Below are 6,569 nucleotides of genomic sequence, written 5' to 3' on the forward strand. Positions count from 1 at the left end.
ATCTAGTCTAGCCATAGGTGCAAATGTCGCATTAAAATCAATTCCAGGCTTTTGGGAGTATCCTTTAGCCACCAATCTAGCCTTGTTTTTTTGCACAGATCCATCCAAGTTCAGCTTGGTTTTATAGACCCATCTCACACCAATCACAGGTTTATCACTTGGTCTATCAATTAGAGTCCAAGTTCCATTTTTCTCTATCATTGAGATTTCATCTTCCATTGCTATCTGCCATGCCTTGTCACTTTCAGCTTTTTCAAAAGTTTTTGGTTCAGTAACACAAAAATTGCAAGCAACATAGATTTCATCCAGGCTTCTCATCTTAATTGGTGTTGATCCCAAGCTAGAGCTTGAGCTTTGTTGCTCTTCCTGTTGAGACATTGAACTTGCACTTGAGTTCTGTGAACTTTGAAGAGTTTGATATGGTGAAATCTGAGAGCTTTGTATGCTTCCTTCTTCAGATTCATGAGTTGCACCACTTCCATTTTGTGTAGTTCTTTGTTCAGTAACACCAATTTGCAGTGATACTTTGTCTTCTTCCACTGCTGTTGTTTCCTAATTCCACAATGTTTCTTCATCAAAAATCACATCTCTTGAGAGATTGATTTTCTGAGTTTTCAAGTTGTACAATCTATAGCCTTTCTCATTTGTACCATATCCAACAAAGATGCACTTGTTGCTGGATTCTTGTAATTTATGTCTGAGTTGTGATGGTACAAGTGCATAACACACAGAGCCAAAAACTTTCAAATGCTTGACTCCAGGCTTTCTTCCACTGAACACTTGAAATGGTGTTCGTTTCTCCAAAGCCTTGGTGGGACATCTATTCAAGATATACACAGCAGTGTTCACAGTTTCTCCCCAAAATGAATAGGGCATTTTCTTTTCATGCAGCATGGACTTTGCCATCTCCACTATAGTTCTGTTCTTTATCTCTGTAGTGCCATTTTGTTGAGGAGTGTATGCTACTGTGAGTTGCCTTTCTAGACCCAATTCCTCACAGAAAGCATTGAATTCCAGTGAGGTATACTCACCTCCCCTATCACTCCTTATCTTCTTGATTTGATACCCACTTTGCAACTCCACCATTGCTTTAAACTTCTTGAAAATATTAAAGACTTCTGATTTGAATCTCATAAAATATACCCAACACATTCTTGAGTAGTCATCTATGAAAGTAAAAAATACTTGTTCCCACTGATGGATGCATTCTTCATTAGACCACACACATCAGTGTGAATTAGTTCTAGTGGTTTTGCAACTCTCCAAGCCTTTCCAATTTCGAAATTGTCCCTATGTTGTTTTCCAAATGCACAGCCTTCACAAACTTCATTCATTTCATCCAGTTGGGGCAAACATTGCACCATTTCATGTTTCTGCAGGTTTTTCAGACTCTGCACATGCAAGTGTCCAAATCTTTTGTGCCATAATCTTTCTGAGTCAATTGTGCTTGCCTTTCTTGCCACTTCTTCCAAGCACTTTAGTAATAATGGGAAGCTTCTGTTTTTCATTTGAACTTTCACAACCAGATTCGACAGAGTTCTATCATCATATATTTCAACCATAGTATCTCCAAACAGCAAGAAATAACCATGTTCCATTATCTGTCCAACACTTAAAAGGTTTTCCTCTAGACCAGGTACCAACATGACTTCCTTAATGTGTCTTCTTCCTCTTTTGGTTTCTATGATGACAGTGCCCCTGCCAGTTGCTTCCACAATATTGCCATTTCCCATTTTTACTTTTCCAGTATATGTAGTGTCAGTGTCTGTCAATAGAGACTCGTGGGCAGTCATATGATTATTGCATCCACTGTCTATATACCAAACTTCACTATCTTTTACAACACTGGCACTAAAAGCACAAAAAACATTTGTTTCATCTTGTACTCGATTTGCAATGTTCACTTACTGAGTAGTATTTGATCTGCAATCTTTCTGCAGGTGACCAAATCTATTGCATTTGTGACATTTTGGTTTTCCCTTGAACCAACATTCACCAAAGTGTGCTTTATCACAGTATTTGCACAATGGTTTAATTTTACCACCATTGTTGTTTCCACTGTTGTGTTTATTCTCCCCACTTGGTCTTCCTTCCCATTTCTTATTTTTTTCCTTTCCAATCTGTCATCGGTCTGTTTTGATGTTGATTAGAATGACTAGAAGCCCCTATGTTAAGTGACTGGAAAGCCTTCTCAGTTGTCCCATCAGCATGTCTTTCGAGCCTTTGGTCAAAAGCTCTCAAGGAAGCCATCACATCTTGCACACTGAGTGTATCAGTATCCTTAGTTTCTTCTATCACACTCACAATAGAGTTATAAGGCTTAGTCAAACTAATTAGAAGCTTTTGCACTATTCTTTCATTAGGCAGTTCTTCTCCATAAGTTTTCATTTGAGTCACAACATCAAATAGCCTAGAAAAATAGTCTTTAAGTGGCTCATCTTCTCTCATGCGTGTATATTCAAAATCACGTCTAAGAGACTGGAGTTTTACTTTCCGTACCTTCACATCTCCTCTGTATTCTTGTTGCAGAGTATCCCAAGCAGCTTTAGCAGTTTCTTCATTTGCTATCCTGGGAAATATGAAGTCTGAGACAGCCCCTTGAATGATTCCCAATGCTCTAGCGTCATTCATCCTATTCTCCTTCAGTGTAGCTATCTGCTTCTCTGTAAGATCCTCTTCTAGAGCATCAATCTCCATTTTTGGTAGTTCATATCCATGTTGAACCATTTCCCAGAGATCATACGACTTGAAGATGGTTGTCATCTGGATCCTCCAATAGTCATTGTTTTCTCCATCAAAGATTGGAGCTTTAAGATCACCATCCAAAGATCCTTTCATCTTCGACTTGTATTAACACCTAGGGTTTCAGCCTCTACCTGAACAACCCCAAATACAGATTCCACAACGCCCAGATTTCTGAGATCAGGAACTAGGCTCTGAGGCCATGTTAGTGTTTTATAAGGTTTATGTTTTGTATGATTGTTTTGAAAGGTTTGTGTTATGCAGAATGGTAATGTTCTTCACATAAATATGGAAGGGGAATTTCGGCTATATGCAGTCTTACATTGCAGCAGCACATAGCACTCATATATATATGGTGTCAGTAGGGTTTTGGTGTGTACAGTCAGCCCTTATCTCCATTAGAGCTAGCTGACAAAAACCACAACAACCTGATAGTATAAAGCTAATCTAAGCCCTTCATTGGAGCTTTTAATCTAAGCTTTACACTTGTCAAAAACTATCACTAAAAAATTAACTAGCCGTTACAAATTAAAAAACTAGCCGTTAGCTTCATTTGATGTTGTTGCTGCATCCCTTCTCGATCCACCTGGAAGTGTTTATCATCCAACAATTTGTTCAGGGTTCGGAGTCCTTAGCCTTTCGCCTTTTCAAGGCTAAACATTTTCCACAAACAGGTTTCTTGGACGCTCGTGTGAGAGCAAATGATTCATATTGCTGGAAGAGCATCACTGCTACATGGAGCATGGCCCATAAAGGAATGAGGTGGCAGGCAAGCAATGGTTCGAATATCAGAGTCTGGAAGGACAACTGGGTTCCTTGTGAGGATTTTTTTTCAAAGTCATCAGTCCAATACTAGAGAACTGGGATGAGGAAACAACAGTGAGTCGATTAATTTTTTCATATACGAGATAATGGGACCGCATGTTGCTGGAACAAGTCTTCAACGCGGAAGAGGTGAAACTTGTTAACAAATCAAGGAGATCTCAATCAGAACAAATCCCTAATTATTTGTTTACTTAGCTTTTTATGTATTTGCATAGTTAGGAAGTTAACTCCAGTTTCTATGTAGTTGATTGTGCATATCAACTGTATATATTTCTTCTTCACATATCAATGAAATACACAATTATTCTATTCAAGCTTTCTCTTCTTAGCACCAAAGCCTAGGTTTTCAGAAAAAACACCAAAAAAAAAAAAAAAAAAAAAAAAGACGAGGCCGTGCTTTGTATGGAGAACCATAACTACCAATTGTACAGTCGCCATCCGACCAGCTAGCGATGCCGTCATTGTTTATCCGAGTTCACCAAGTTGCTTCATGCATCCACCACCATGAATCAAGATTTAACCCCTACCTAAAATTTGTCCCAGATTATGACCTGCAAATCTGTTTTGTGTGCCCAGATTCGATTGAAGCGGCTATGTTTAGTTTTTATGCCTAGACTCCGTGACCCCCTTGTTGTTGTTTGAAGAACAACAGAAAAAAACTTGCTGTTGCAAAAAAGAAAAAGGCAAAAACAGCTGTTGTGCTGTTGTGAAAAAAAAAGAAAAAAAAAGCTTGTTGTTTGAAGAAAAGAAAATGAGGAAGAAGAACGGGTGAAGAAGTAAAGAAAGAAGAAAAAAGAATAAGGGGAAGAAGGAAGAAAACAGAAAAAAGGAAATTTGTTGGCATTTTTGTCTCTGTTTGTTTTATAAGACCTTTATTTGGAAGTTTCAACCTTATCAATCACCCATACACGTTGCACCAAATTCATCCAGAGCAATGGTAGTCCAGACTCGTGCATTGATTGCAAAAACTAAGGTAGCTTCTGAACATACACATAACGATGGTAAGGCTTTAAAGGTTTCTCCATCTATTACAAATAATATATGGATAATTGATTCTGGTGCTACTGAACATATGATTTGTGATTCTGGACAAGTACAAACCCTAAAACCATCCACCAAAATTGTCGTGAGTGTTGCCAATGGTAACGTTGTCCCCATTATTGGGGAAGGCACTGTCTTCCTTTCTGATACCCTTAATCTTGATTCCATACCTGTTGTTCATTCCCTTGACTATAATTGATTATTAGTTGCTCAAATCAGTTGCCTTACATTGCTTTGTGAAATTTTGGTCTTCTTTTTATGTTTTTAAGGATATTCGAACTTGCAAAACCATTGGTTATGGTATTAGGAAGGGCAAGCTGCACCACTTGGAGCTGACATCGAACATTACCGGAATGTTGACTCAAGCTCTTGCAGTGGAAGGATCTCAAGGGGAGAAGAATAAAGGTTCAAAGGTTTGGTTGTGGCATCGTCGACTTGGACATGCTTCTTTTGGTTATTTATGAAGGTTGTTTCCTAGCTTATTTGTCAAGCGTGATGTTTCTAGCTTTAAATGTGGTATTTGTGAACTGGCTAAAAGTCATCATACTTCATTTCCGCCCAATATGACTAAAAGTTTTGTTCATTTTATGATAATCCATTATGATGTTTGGGGAGGCTCATTGGTTCATTACTTTTATTGATGTTTGCACACATATGACTTGGGGTTTGTTTGATGAAGTCCAAAACTGAAGTTACTTCTTTGTTTCAACGATTTTACAAAATGGTGCAAGTACAATATAAGTCACAAATACAGGTTCTCAAGTGATAATGGCGGTGAGTATGTGAACAATGAGCTTCGTGCCTTTCTTGACCATCATGGTATTGTCCATCAATCTACACGTTCAAACACTCCTTAACAAAATGGGCTTGCACAACATAAGAACTGTCAACTTTTGGAAGTTGTTTGTGCTTTCTTGCTTGAGGCTCGTCTTCCGCTATCCTATTGGGGAGAAGCTTTCACTTCAGCTGCATATCTAATTAATTGTGTTCCCTCTTGATTGGTTAATTTTTAGACACCGTTTTAGGCTCTTGCCTCCCATTTTGATGCTCTTGCAGTTCCCAATCTCCTACCTCACGTGTCTGGTTGTATGGCATTCGTTCATCTTCATAAGTAGCAGAAAAGTAAGCTTGAACCTTGGGCCTTACGATGTGTGTTTGTGGGGTATGCCTCACATCAAAAGGGATACCAATGTTATCACCTTTCAATGAAAAAGTTGTTCATCATTATGGATGTTGCATTTCATGAGAATAATGTGTATCATGCCAATCTCAAGTTTTCACTTCAGGGGGAGAATCAGATAGAGTTTAAACTTTTGATTATAGTATTCTAGATACAGTTATTATGAATGATTTGGATTCAAGTGGTGATGTTTTGGAAACAAGTGGTGACCATTCACAAGAAATTAATGTTGTTAATGACTTGGAATTAAGTGGTAATGTCTTGGAGACAAATGGTGGTCATTCACATGAAAATAATGTGAATGACTTGGAATTAAGTGGTAATTCATTGGAGGCAAGTGGTGATCATTCACATGAAAATAATGTTGAAAACCTTGAAAGAGACAAGCCTACGTTGCCGAACAGTAGTTGGCCTCACCATCTTTGAGCCCCAATAACCATAATCAATTGCATTCAATTTTGGAACCACCACCACCAAGTTGTCTCCCCAACCATGCCAACTGAGGTATTCCTAAACCTACCTACAAAGCTAATCCTAAGTGCAAAACTAGGTATTTGGTGAATAAGCCCAACCTTGAGTCTAATGTGTTGTACCCGTTAAGTAATTATGTGTCTAACAGTCACCTATCAGACTCAAATAAGTCATTTGTGTAATTATCTACTGTATCTATTCCTAACAATGTGCATAAGGCTTTAGTTGATCCACATTGGCAAGCAACAATGAATGAAGAGTTGAAGTCTTTGAAGAATGCTACCTAGGAGATCACAGACTTGCCAATTGG

Source organism: Malus domestica, chromosome 01 (assembly GCF_042453785.1).
Source record: "Malus domestica chromosome 01, GDT2T_hap1".
Lineage (NCBI taxonomy): Eukaryota > Viridiplantae > Streptophyta > Magnoliopsida > Rosales > Rosaceae > Malus > Malus domestica.